Source organism: Telopea speciosissima, chromosome 3, assembly GCF_018873765.1.
Source record: "Telopea speciosissima isolate NSW1024214 ecotype Mountain lineage chromosome 3, Tspe_v1, whole genome shotgun sequence".
Taxonomy (NCBI): domain Eukaryota; kingdom Viridiplantae; phylum Streptophyta; class Magnoliopsida; order Proteales; family Proteaceae; genus Telopea; species Telopea speciosissima.
Genome location: NC_057918.1, coordinates 45,702,694 through 45,716,816, shown reverse-complemented (window position 1 = coordinate 45,716,816; position 14,123 = coordinate 45,702,694).

Here is a 14,123-nt window from a genome sequence, read left to right as displayed (position 1 = left end):
ACTCAAATTAAAGTCAATTCCCACTCACCTTGAGTTGGAGAGTTGCACAAGTAAGTAGATGATCCAACTCACAAATAAGCCTCACCAAAAGAAGATTACACCCTAATTTTATAGCACATAACATGAATTAGGTTATGGAATGAACCCAAGGTAAAGCCCAAACCATTTAGGGCAAAAACAGAGCCAGCAGAGGGGGACTGGATGCCGACCAGCTCAGGGACCGATTGACCGGTAGGATGACAGCTTCTGCATCAGTAGGTGCTGCAGAGCTCAAATTTGGGGTTTCTTTCATGGATCTTGCCATGCACAACCCCCAAAGCTTGATTTGGTTTAGGGAAGTTTGAGGGCACAACAATGGGATCATTTTGACCCAATTGCATACATGATCAAGAACCCTAATCTTAAAACTAAAATCAGAATCTAAGGGAAAAGGTTGCAAGAACATGGCTGAATCTAAGAGGAGAAGATTAATAGCTAGAGAGTATGCAGGCGTACCTGGTACGTGTGGATGCAAGAGGTAGTAATAGTTCTCAACCAGCCACCCTTTCTCCAAACTTTCTCTCTCCTACTCCTTCTCCAGAGCCAAAATCAAAATTTGGGAATGAGTTAGAATGAATATCTAAGGCTGGTTTTGTATATATAACTAAGGCCACTAAGGTTTGTTTGGTTTGGGCCATATTAGAATTAGTTTGGTGAATTAGATTCTCCCAACTATTTAAAAGGTAATTAACTCAATAAAGACTTATAGTTAAGTCCCGGGAATGATATCCCGTGGCATAAATGAGAGCCCGATCCTGATGGTACGCGGACAACTCAACCTAGACCGGGCATGTGGGTCCCACAGGGGAAAAAATACATTCCAGCCAATATTACACAAATAAGACATTAGTTTTATATAGCATTACTAACGGGTTCTTACCTATGATCTGGCCTAAGAGATTGACAGGTTTTGCATATGCTCCACCCAGCATTTATTGCATGCAAAACTTATATGCGAGGTCCCGTCGGGTTTCTTAAGTCCCAAGATAGCTATATCAGTTGATTCTTCGGGATCCACCATTAGTGAACTGGGGGAATTGGTCCGAATCCTCAACCGATAAGGCCCACAACATTGAGACATACATAGTTGCTCAACCAGAACCTGAAATCATACAATTTCAGCTAGACCCGGTTTAGGGGTGGGTTTTACAGCTAAACCTGCTGATTCTTGTACCAAATTCGGGTAGCCACAAGTGAAAAAAGGAATTTTTACAAAAAACAAACACGGATTTGTACTGCCCATGGGGATTATCGAATGTAGTGGGCGACAAGGTTAAAGAACTCGATTTCAACCCTGGTTTCGACCATAGAAGAACTCGATCGAAACCTATCGACACCACCGAATTAACTCGGTTTCACAGGTTTCCGAGACTAGTTGAAGGGCGATTTTAAAAACTCCAGGGTTTTGACCAATACTCAATGATTTTGATCAGAACTCGATGGTTTCAACATGCTTTGATCATATTTCGGTAGTTTCGACTTGAACACCTATATAAGTGTCACTTATCCCCATCGAAACTTGGGGAAACCTGGCTGGAAACTTGGACAGACACTTATATATGACAAAAACTAGGCCAGACATTTATTTATGCCTAATATCATTTAAGTATACTTAAGCTATTATTCATAAATAAACAAATACCCCCTATTTGAATCCAATAAAAATAGTTTATGCTGGAGTTTTTCTCAAATCTAAAAACTTCATAAATCTTAATATGATAAAATATTGTTAAAAACCAAAGTGTGGTAAAATATTCATTTGTTTTGATGTAAAAAAAAAATATTTTCATTCAGATCGATTTTAAACAGCATTCACGCACACTGAATTAAATTTGACCGAAACATAACCACCTTCATTAAATTAGATTTAAGAAATATTGGATTTGTTTGAAAGTTTTGTTGGAAAGCTTTCAAAAAATCCAGGATTGCTTAAATCTGATTTATATTGAAGGAATTATATTCCGGTCAAAACTTATTCGATACCATGTCCAAGAACAATCTATAGTATCAAACTTGGATCAAAACCACAAGTATTAATTTTAGTCTTCTCTATATGAAACTAATGCATGGATTGGGTTTAAAATGTCAAAAATAGGCAGCACAACAAGAATCAGGGCAAAAAAAAAAACTACTTCTAGGCCTCGAAACCAAGGTTCGAGTTAACTTAGAGAAAGTCCCAGGTTTCGACCAAGATATGGTCGAAACCGAGTTTGACTCGGTTTCTGTTTGGTCAAAACCTAGTCGAAACCCGAGTTTTAGAACTTGGTTTCGACTAGCCAGAAACTGAGATATGGTCGAAACCAGGGATTTTTTTCCAACCAACTCAAGGTGGTGGTTTCAAGGCCCATAAATGGTTTTTTTTATCTGATTTTTTGTATATTACATATTTTTTACATTCTAAACACAATGCATGAATTATTTTCACCAAAATCACTCCCCAAGTTCATTAGTGTACGTTACAGGATCGGGTATAGTGTACACTGGGCATATTATAATATTTAGGTCACAATTTCACATATAGTTATAGTACAAGAATACTATATAATTCACGTTAATCAAATAAAACATTAAGGTATTTAATACTCACTCAATTCCATGTGGAGTTTCTTTGTGGGTCCATTCCACGAGCTGCATACTACTGAATATTTCACAGCCGCTCCTTTGAATGCATCACATATGTATCCATTGACATGCTTTGGGGGCCCAATTATTCTGATAGTCCATAACTACCCATTTGTAAGCTCCATTTATATTGGCTAAGATGTCCCATTCTAGGGAAGGACTCACCGAGACTGTAAGAAGGTGGAGTTGAGACATATGGTTGGGATGGATACCCGAAGATACTGTCCACAAAGGATGACTCAGCACCTGACCCATCCCCATAGCAGTAAATGTATCATGACCAATCCTATATCCAAATGAACCGGTGCTCTTGAAGGATGGTCCACCAACATATCTACCATATGGTCCATACCTAGCATATGATGCTGAATCGACGCTCTTGAAGTTACTATCATCATGATGTTGTGCTAGACTAGGGGTCTCTGCTATGAAGGATGGCATGCCAATACGTAGATCCTCTAGTCTCCCCTAAACTTATGGCTTCTTTAGTGCCAGACAAGCTAGATATATCCATCCTAGATACCTCATCAGTAGGTCCAAGTCCATGTTTGCGAGGATGTCAACTATAGGTATGTGCACTTTGATCCTCATCTTGTGTTGCATGAGTAAACTGACTCTCCCCTGTGAATCTCTATGGATCTGGCACTAGCTCTACCTATTTCTCCTTAAACATCTGGTCCTCCTCATTGCGTAAGGAATCTAATCTAAGATTATCATCATAATACCCACTAGTCAATCCACCACCACTACCACCACCATCATCATCATCATCATTACCACCACCATGGCCCTGAGTCTCGGTAGGTGGTTGAGTGTCATAAGAGGACTAGGACCAGTCATCATCTTTAGCTCCACTACTACCAGGGTGTAGCTCGAATGGACGTGGGGTCTACGAATGAACTCTGCCCTCTATTGCCATATAATCATCCACATCAACACCCATCTATAAAGCAATATGCATGTTGGGTCAACCCCCAGCCTCATCTAATAAAGACTCACCTCGATCCCTGACCCACTCATAAAGGGGATTCTCATCATCTACATCCACTTGGAATATGTCTGCCAACTCAATTTGACATGTATCATGTTCCATACCAAGTTGTATGTGCTCCTCTTTCAATCACATATTATAGTGCACATAGACCAAGTCCTCTATTATCAAAACACCCAATCGGTTTTGCCTCTTTGGAGTATATGAGGTTTGAATGTATTCCAATTATGCTCATATCTAGTGGCAGAGCATGTCTGGGATAGCACTTTGCGTGCTATCTTGGATAGGTTAGATGAATTGTTGTCATATTGCAACCACCATCTAATTGCAAAGAGCCTTAAATATTATTGTTAGGTAATAATAAATAAGGGTATATACTTAAATATTTATGGAAAGACTAATTCATTGGACTAACCAGTAGCAGTGCCTTCTTGAGCCACTGTTGCCACTGATTGACCGAAACTCCCAGTGACATCGCTGAAAGCTTTCATCGGACATTATCATTTTAGTTAGCATCAATACCATCAAGTATAATTGTATATGTTTTTACCTACTAAACAATGACTAGTTTTCACCTCAGAATTGTTAATCCCTTGTCTAGTTGAATTTGGCTCAAACCTTTCCACCACTTTGTAAACTGCATTTATCAAATCTTGTCTCATCCCAAGTCGATGCTTGTAGTGGTACTTATGATTTAGATAATATGCTAAACACCAAAAAGTTCTAAAATAAGAGACTAAATGACAAAGACACATTGATAAGTTGAATTAAAGTTAATAAACTAACAACTCACCAGCCTTATGTAGTGGATGCATAAGCTGAGTTGAAGAAACTTTCGATTACCCTTTCTCTAAAGCCCACCATCGATCCCTAATAATTTGAAGAAACTTTCGATTACCCTTTCTCTAAATTGCCTCAACCTGGTTCTTCATCAAATCAATTGCTGCCCACAAGTATGGTAAAATGAACTTCCTCTGTTGATCCACCATTTTCAACTCCGTAACAATTGAGTTTAAGATACTGACGACCTTTTTCAGATCATCACAGAACTTGTCACTATAAATGGTGGGTTGGGCTGTCCTACCTCCACTAGTTGAAGACCCCTCTCAGTTAAACCATTTCTCAGAAGCAAACATCGATCTAAGGTCAGCCTTCTTTAACTCGAAACTTTGAAGTGCAATCCAATTAGTTTCAAACCATGTAATCCTTGGCTGAACTAGGTCACCATCACCACCACGCTTGGTCCTCAACATATACAGATTAAATCCATGATTATAGATGAAGATGCTCACTTGTCTTACCTTCTCCACCACCCCTTTCATAAGTTTCAAATTCCCCAAGTCATTCAACATGAGATCAATGCAGTGTGTATCTGGGATTGTTCATCAATTTTCCCCCAGCCTTTTTGAAGTTGTTACCATTGTCAATGATCACGTACACCACATTTTCCATTCCCACATCCTTCACTACTTTCAAAATTTTGTAAATATATTTTGTATCATTCTTTTCCTTATATGTATCAACATATTTGAAGAACATAGTTCTTCCATCACAATTCAACATGAAGTTGATAATGGACTGTCTAGTGGGTCAATCCAACCATCACACATCACAATCACTCCATAATGCTCCCACATAGGCTTCAACCCATCAATACACTCCATTAAGTCTTCCTTGTGATAAGGCAAGTAAACATTATACATCTCATATGGTGTTGGCCCCTTCACTCCAGAGCCAACCTTACCTATCTTGTCTAACATGTTCTGATAGTATGACCCTTGGGTGATATTTGCTGGAATGTTGTGGTAGAAAGCTCACTTAGAGAAAGCAATTCCCACTTTTTTCTTCACATTAGTCCACATATGTTTCAATTTCTTTTGTTTAAACTCTGGTATTGGAAAGAGTGCAAGACCTTTTTGGAGTACCTTAATATTTGGGTTACGAACTGGGGATGGGGGTAGAGCCCATGGGGCTCGGGCCCGTCAGGCTGGGGGTTGTAGGGTTGGGACTGGGTCTGGTTCTGGGGCCCTCACACTTTGGGTTCTCCTTAGTGGAATCTTTGTCTCCCTATGTATCAACCTCCTCGTACGAGGTTGTTCTGGCTCTGGTTCATCTCTAGCCTGTTTAGATGAACCAGCTCCCCTGGCCATCTGTAACCTTCTCTCATCTTCATTCTGTTGTTTCTCTTTGCTCGACACCTTTTCTCTCCTAGATTTTGTAGCCTCTACTGGAGTTTCTACATCATCAAACTCATCTGGCTCCTCATCATCATAATCTTGCTCCCCTAACTCAGGATATTGATCTAGACATGTCTCTTCAAACTCCTCCCCGATTGCCCTCTTCTCCCTCCTAACTGCTATTTTCCCCCTCAGATGTGCCAAAGCAAACTTTATCTGAATTGACACATTAGGGTAGCCCATCACATACTTATTTCCACCAGTATGATGCACCTTCAATCTAGTGGCTCCACCTCCCATTATTTGCTTCTTATAATAATTACACTCTACCTTCTTTTTGTTAGTTGAAAGGAATTTCCCATGCAGTCATACAATGTCCCCCATATTTCAATACTTAGTGTCACACCCTTATCCCAATAAGGGATAAATACAAAAAAAAAGAGTATGCTCGGGATGACACACGTCATCCCAATAAGCTACCAGGATCACAGATACAGTGTCCCAATCCACAGTCATAAACCAATATTAAAATATAATAATATCAAAATGCAAAAGATAAAGGAAAATTATATCCCAAGATAGATCAGAGTTTTTGGAAGCGTAAATTAAATAATTATAAGATGTTCATTGGCTAATGATACTAAGTAGTGTAGTTACAAAATTCCTATACCCATCAACTACCAAAAAGGTAGTACATAAAAGTTTATACAAAGCACAAGGCTCTCAAAATAACAAAATGGGTTCGAATCCCAAGTAACAGGCATAATCTCAAGGGATAACCATCACCATGATCCTCAGTCACGGCCTCTGTCTCCACAGTACCAAAATCATCTGCATCAAAATCTAAAAAGTTGTGCACAAAGGGGTTAGCTCCACTAAACTAGTGAGAGAGAAAAAGGGATACACAATCACACAATCACAAATAGTCCATGATGCATGTACATATTAATTCATTTTTCTCCTAGCATACAAAACTAATTCAATAGGCATATGCTACTATGACAACTCAAGAGAAACTATGGGTCACTTATGTTATCCCCACAATGAAATCTCAATTATCACCAGGGGGCCTATATTGGTCGAAGCCACCAAAACCACCCAGTGGCAGACCCCGATGATCAATGGTCATCCCTTACCTGGCCTCTCTCCCCCACAGGCAACTGGAGCCCTGATCACCCAACACCTAAACCCATGTTGGTAAGGGTTGTAGCATAGGGAAACAAAGATCCTAATCGTAGTTATACTTCATGCAAACCTATCGTCTAGAGAGGTATTCCGGGTGCATCAACATCCCATTCCATCTATAACCCGGGTACCAGCATGACAGGGCACATACAGATCATCATGGCATGCAATAGAGGATATCTTATACATTCTGGGGTTTCGGCACCGGTACTTCCCGACACCATAACCCGATTCAAGAGAAGCATGCAATTCACAATAGTTCTCATAACACATCATATATCATGAATAATATGCAATGTGCTCATTTATGATGCAATAACATGTTAGATACAATTATCATAAGCAAACCCAAGAAAATCACCCAAAATCCACTCACCAATTACTTGTAATAGAACTTGTATAAGCACAATGATTTTCGCTGAAAATCACTCCCTTGCACGTGTGTTGATGCCTAAGGAAGTGAATAAGAGTGTGAGAGAGTGTAGGGAAGGTCTCATAGAGAAGCCCCCGCAAATTACATAAGTTATAGGCTTCAAAATAGCATCAAAAGCAACATCGGATGCAGCATCCGATTTACCATTGGATGCAAATTGGGTCTTGCATCCGACCTTTCTTGCAGGCTCAGGCCTCATCAGATTTAGCATCGGATGCACGCAGGGCTCTACATCCGATGCAGCCCAGGTGCAATTTTAAAGTCTTTAATAGTCCATATTTGCCCCATTTGGTTCTTTAAGTTCCAAGGGACAAGGGAGGGATTGTCCTAGGGTCTATTAAGGCCTTAGAAGTACCCATCATCAAAAGATTGAGGGATTTAAAGGATCAAACACTAAACCAAGATTTGGGGTTTCCTTTGATGGTTGCAGCTCTAAGATCAAAGAGATTCAGTTGGAGGTCTTAATAAAGGTTCTAATAGGACTGAACCACATTAATGGAGTCCCAAAAACACAACTTAGGCTAAAGCATTTGGTTCCCAGAGGAACCCCAAGCTCAAAACTAAAACAAGGAGATCCAGCTAAGCTCAAAACTGAAACATGGAGAGCCATCCAAGCTCAACCGAAAAAGAGAAAAGAGAAGGGAGAAATGAGGAAAGAGCACTTGGCCTACCTGATTTGAGGTACATAAGAGGTCCACCTTGTAGATCCAAGCTCATGCAACCAATCCCTCTTCTTCTCCTTCTCCTTCTCCTTCCTGTATTTCTCTCTTCACAACTCTCTCCTCACTTGAACGGACTAGGTTAGGTAGGAAATGAGAAATGACTAGTCCTTAGCCTTAGCTACCCTATATATAAAAATGCCCACTAGGGCCTGTTTGGGTAGGGTCTTTTAATCGTCTACTTAGGGCCTGTTTGTGTAGGGTCTTTTAATTATCTACTTAGGGCTTGCTTGGGTGAGGTCCTTTAATTGCCCAAGTACAATAAGTTTAAAAGCATAACTTGGGCCCTATAGGCCCATTCAAGAGGTCACCAAAATAAAAGGGAGGCTAAGGTAGTAGTCAACCATGAAAGGGCATCAAAAACATCCTCGACAAAGGGCATGTGGGCCCTACATATGGTCTCACTCAAAATAGCCATGACAGCAGCATCGGATGCAGGGTTAGATGCACGTAGGACCCTGCATCATATGCAACAGAATGGACAGATAAAGTATCAAAAAGGTCCGGGCTTGGACTCGCACCTCAAGGACTTTGAGAAGAAGGAAACAAGCAATAAAATGGATTTAATAATTTACCCTTTGACCATCACGGTGAAAAGCTCACCAGCAAACAAAGTAGCATAGTTTATACACCACGAGGATAAATAATAAACAAATAGGCTCTCGGGTGCGGGTATAACATTCCCCCAACCTTATAAGAAATTTCATCCTCAAAATTTGACATGCCTGAGGATTTGAATAGGTGTGGATACTTCGACTGCCTAACAAGTCCTTGCCTCTAAACAAGCGTTAAAGGTCAATGTGTCTAAGAGTCTAAAGAGGTTTGAACTTCGGATACAAAACACAAGGAAACAAAAGGTCTAACTAAACCTTTGGACCACACCCAATATTAAACTTTCTTTTACTAGCAAGGTTAGGTTTGTACTACTTTTCTTACAAGGCTTTGTTTTGAAGACTTTCACTTCAGATTCCCCAATACTTAACTTTAGAATGAATTGGAATATTGATCACTCTCATTATGGAGGGAACGCATTGGTGACCCATTACTCCACTCATACCTATTGTTGAGTAAAGTTTTATCAAATCCTTTAGTTTAAGTCTCTCATTCTATGGCTGCAATAGGCTACGGTAACACTCGATACAAAGCTTCTCAAGCACTAGACCTATCAAAACAACACTTACTTTCCGAAGGGAAGCGTGGGGACGATGCTTAAACTCGTTTGACTCACCCAAGTGATGCTTAAGGCCAGGCAAGATCTAAGAATCAACTCTCCTGAGGAACACTTAGGGCCAATACTGAAATCTCCATCTAACAATCTCAAGCGGTACTTAAGATCAAGCGAGATATAAGAATCCGCTCTCATGAGGACTCTCAGGGCCAACACCGAAATCTCCATCTGACACTCCTAAATGGTACTCAGGCTCAGGTAAGATCTAAAAATCAGGTCTCTTAAGGAACACTCAAGGCCAATACCAAAATCTCCATCTAATACTCCCAAGTGGTACTCAAGGTCAGGCAAGATCTAAGCCGCTTTCCCAAGGATTGCTCAAGGCCGATGCTGAAATCTCCATCTGACACTCCTAAGTGGTACTCAGGTCGAATAAGACCAAGGGTGGGCAAGTCCAGGGTACTCAGGACCAAAACTCAGACTCTGTAGGTGTTTTCCCAAAGAAGCCTGGGCCAAAAATTAAGGCCGCGAAAAATAAAATGTACCCCCCTTCTAACCGCTAGACTACTTAATAGATCCTTTTGTGAGTCACTCTCTGACAATTGGACTAACTACATAGAGTTTACAACAAACAACGGTGAACAAATAAATTGGATGCTAAACCCCAAGACCGACAATATAAGCGTAGGTCAAAGGCCAGTGCTTAAGATACCTAACATAGTAAAATTTACACTAATGCCATGCTAGCCACGTAAAGAATTAATACATGCTAGACATTAATGAGTTATTAAAGGTACCTGTCATTGCGCCCGGTGGTGATTCTATCCACTCTAGAAATCATGGTGAGACATGGCCTTAGGACCTACTATCCTATTTTGGATTCTCAGGATACAAGACATTCAGGTACGACACATACTCGACCTTACGGTATGGGCAAAGACCTAATCATGTGCCCCCGTTTGTTGCAATCGTAGAAAGTAATATTCGAGCCACAAGCCTGAGGAGTATCTGTTCATAGTGACAGTCGATTATGTGGAGTTGCATTCCGTTTCCCCGACTGCACTGGAGTTGAACCAAGATAGACCCCTTTAAAATTCTTGTTGGGTCGCACAGGTTCCTATGGACTCATAGGTCTCTTTCTAGGCCTTGGCTGTGCCACACCTTCATCTTCTTGTCCTCCCCTTCTAGACTTATCAGGTGCAGGTGGCGTATCGGATACTGGGGAAGTCCCTGGCACAACCCATGCCCGCTGTGCTGTGTGAAACTGTGCATTCATACTAGCCATGAACAGCTGCTGCTGATGTTGCACCATGGTAATTACATCATTCATGAATAGCTTCTAACATAGTTGGAAGTCCTTTAACATATCTAAGAACGAATCCTTCAGAAATTTACTTTGGCGCTGTAGGATTCTTCCCAACATATCATTCACCATGGTGGTGACATCATTAGCAGTGAGGAGAGGTTGGGCAGTTGGCATAGCAGGTGGTTCTTGTGCGGGAGATACTGGTTGACTCCCTCTAACTTGCATTACTCTCTGCCAAAGGACACTCCAGGTTTGCATGAAATCTTGACGCTCCAGTTGCATAGCTTGTAACATACTTCTCAACAACGCGACAATGTCTGCATTGTTGTTGATAGGGGGAGGTACTGGTAAAACCGTATTAGTGGCATCACCGGCATCGTCTCGAGGGGGAGAACGATTCATATTACGGGTATTAACCATGGCAGATACCTGCTCAAGTGAACGACCATTATTGCATTTCAAGCATAGGAAAACACAAGAGGATTTGACCAAATTCAACATTGACACACTTGCAAGACAAGGCTAAAACATGAATAAGGGGTACAATAAAGTAAAAAAGGATTGGAGGAGGGTTAGTCATGAAAAAGCTAGCAAAAATAGGTTTTAGGGGGAGATCGGATGCAGCCAGTAACCTACGTCCGATCATCAATCTGATCCGAGCTGCAGCACAGGGGAACATCGGATGCAGGATCGAATTTAACCTGGGCGTGTATCTGATGCAAACTTTTCTCTTAAAAATAATGCACACGACTTATCTCTCTCATTTCAAACTTTTTCTATGTTTGGGGTTTTTGTTAAAATTTTCCTTCTAAGAGTGTTTGCTTTCTCTCATTTTACCTAAGATAGGGTTGTTTGCACAACCCATTCACTTCTTAGCATTGCTGTCCACGATTCTAGGGCATGGCTTAGGGAAAGCCAAACCCAAAATTGAAAATACCTGACTGGTTTGGGCAAAATTGTGGAAGGGTTTTTATAAGGGCATTATTTCTAATAGTTTGCTAATGCTCAACTCTTTGCAACCTCATTCATGCCCAAACATCTTTCTCCTAGGCGTTTAGGCAAAGATTTTGGATTTCCTCCATTCTAAACTGAACTTCTTTCCCTTGTTGAAGATTTGTTTAAAATTATTCATTCAAGGTTGTTAATAGCCTTATTGCTTGCTTGTTTGAAGTTGTTTGCACATCCTAAATACATTCTAGCACTACCATTCCCAAATCTAAGTAAGGGTTTGGATGAACCAAGCCCAAAAATGAAAAACTTTTACTATTTGGAGAAAAAGTGGGAGAGGTTTCTTTAAGTACATTATTTTCATTTGTTTGTTCATAACTAAATGTTAAAACTCCCTCTATGCCATTAAACCATTCACCCCTGAGTTTTAGGCCAAGATTTGTGGATTTTAATCTTACTTGATATGTGTTCAGATCATCCACCAGGCAACTAACCTTTTTTTGATGAAAGTGTAATCATACAAACCACACACCAATCCCAAAATGTTAACCACCAGGCAACAACCTTGACCCCCTACTTAGCTTTTGTTAAAAAATTTTAAATATTATAAAAGGAAATAGTGGGACCCACTTGCTTTTTCTTCCACACCTCCGATTGTCGACCACAAAGGTATCCTCCATGGATCTCCTCCCTCCAAACAATAATCACCTGTAAATATCACGTCAATGTACTTGGCATTTGGTTGGATTCTTGAGATAATCCCTTCCCACCACTTCCCAATTCCCCGGATGTGATGATACCCTCCCCAACCAACCCTTTTATTTAAGAATAATTTATTCCCAACCTAATCCAAATAAAAAAGTCCCATTTTCTTTTCTCCTGTGTGCTTCTTTATCCCTTCCTCTCTCGCTTGCTCACTGTCTCTGCTTCAACAAGAGGATACCGGTCATCACCCATGACGATCTTTAGCCTGAGACCCAACACATTGCCAATGGTGATCGTTCCCATCTCTGATCCCAGCATCCATGAATACGGTTTTTATGCTCTGCAATTTAACTCATCGGGCATGGGAAGCAAAAGTATCCAAAGGAATGTTACAATACTTCTATATGGGAACAATTTTGGTCATCAATTTGAATTTGTGAGTTACGGAGACAGTGCTCCATGGAGAAGTGTGAATGGGGGACAAAGCATCAAAATCTTTCTTAGCCTTTTTCTTAAGATCAAGTGTAAAACTGAGCTCGTTCCATTCGCATCGACACTACTTGTTTGGACTAAATTTGTAAGATTTTTGTTAACCTCAGTAAACGTGTGCAAGAAAAACAAAAGATTGCAGAGGTCTGAAATGTTACTTGATTGTTGATTATAAAAACCAATTAAAAGATGTTAATGTGATATTATTCCCTTAGATTGTGATTCCTCAATAGAGGAATATATATGCAGTTTACAAGAGATTGGAATATACAGGGAAACAAATAAATAAAGAATATACAGAATATTGGATATACATATTGACAGAGATTGACGGTGAGACTTCCATTCTGAGACAAAATCCATATCGCATGTGATAGCAGTTGCCAGAATTAGAAGATTGAGTTGTAGACGAATCAAAGGAGAGAATCATATCGTCAATACACCCCCTTAAGGTGAAGAATCGGTCAACTGAATCTTCAGCTTATCTCGCAGGAATTCAAAACGAGCAGTAGCAAGGACTTTGGTAAATGTGTCGGCCAACTGATCATGGGTGGAGATAAACTGAACTTGGAGTTGCTTCTAGGCCACACGATCACAGACAAAATGAAAATCGACCTCTATGTGTTTAGAGCGTGCATGAAACACCGGGTTGGCGAAGAGATAAGTTGCACCAATATTGTTGCACCACAATACAAGAGGACCATGAAGAGGAAAACCCAATTCCAAAAATAGAGATTCCAGTGAAATTAGTTCGGCAGATGCATCAGCCAAGGCCTTGTATTCGGCCTCTGTCGAGGAGCGGGCAATTGTGTGTTGTTTTCTTGATGTCCAGGTGACCATGTTTGGCCCAAGAAAAATTACAAAACCACCTGTGGATTTGTGATCTGTCAAGCCTGCCCCTAACTGACTGAAAATTTTGAATGAAGGACAGGGACCTCTAACCAATCACTCAAAAACCCTGTGGAGCATCACTCCAGTAGCTGAACCTCTGAGAATGACCTCCTACATTGCAACGCTCCCAAACCAGCCTAGGGGTAAGGGTCATCACACAAATCCACAAGATCGAAATGGTTTTAGACAGATGAACCAAAATTGAACCATTAGTCATAATCTCCAAATAAATCCTCAATAATACCATCATATAACACAGCGGAAGACTTAAACAGTTAAATTCAACATTCGATTAATATGAATTCGAATATTTAAAACTAAAGTGTTGGTGGCACCATAACTAAAAGTAAGAATAACTCCCCATTACATCCATCCATCCAAATATTAAAATAAACCATGTATCAAGGTCAAATCCAAATCCAAAATCATTACAACCATTCCCAATAAAAG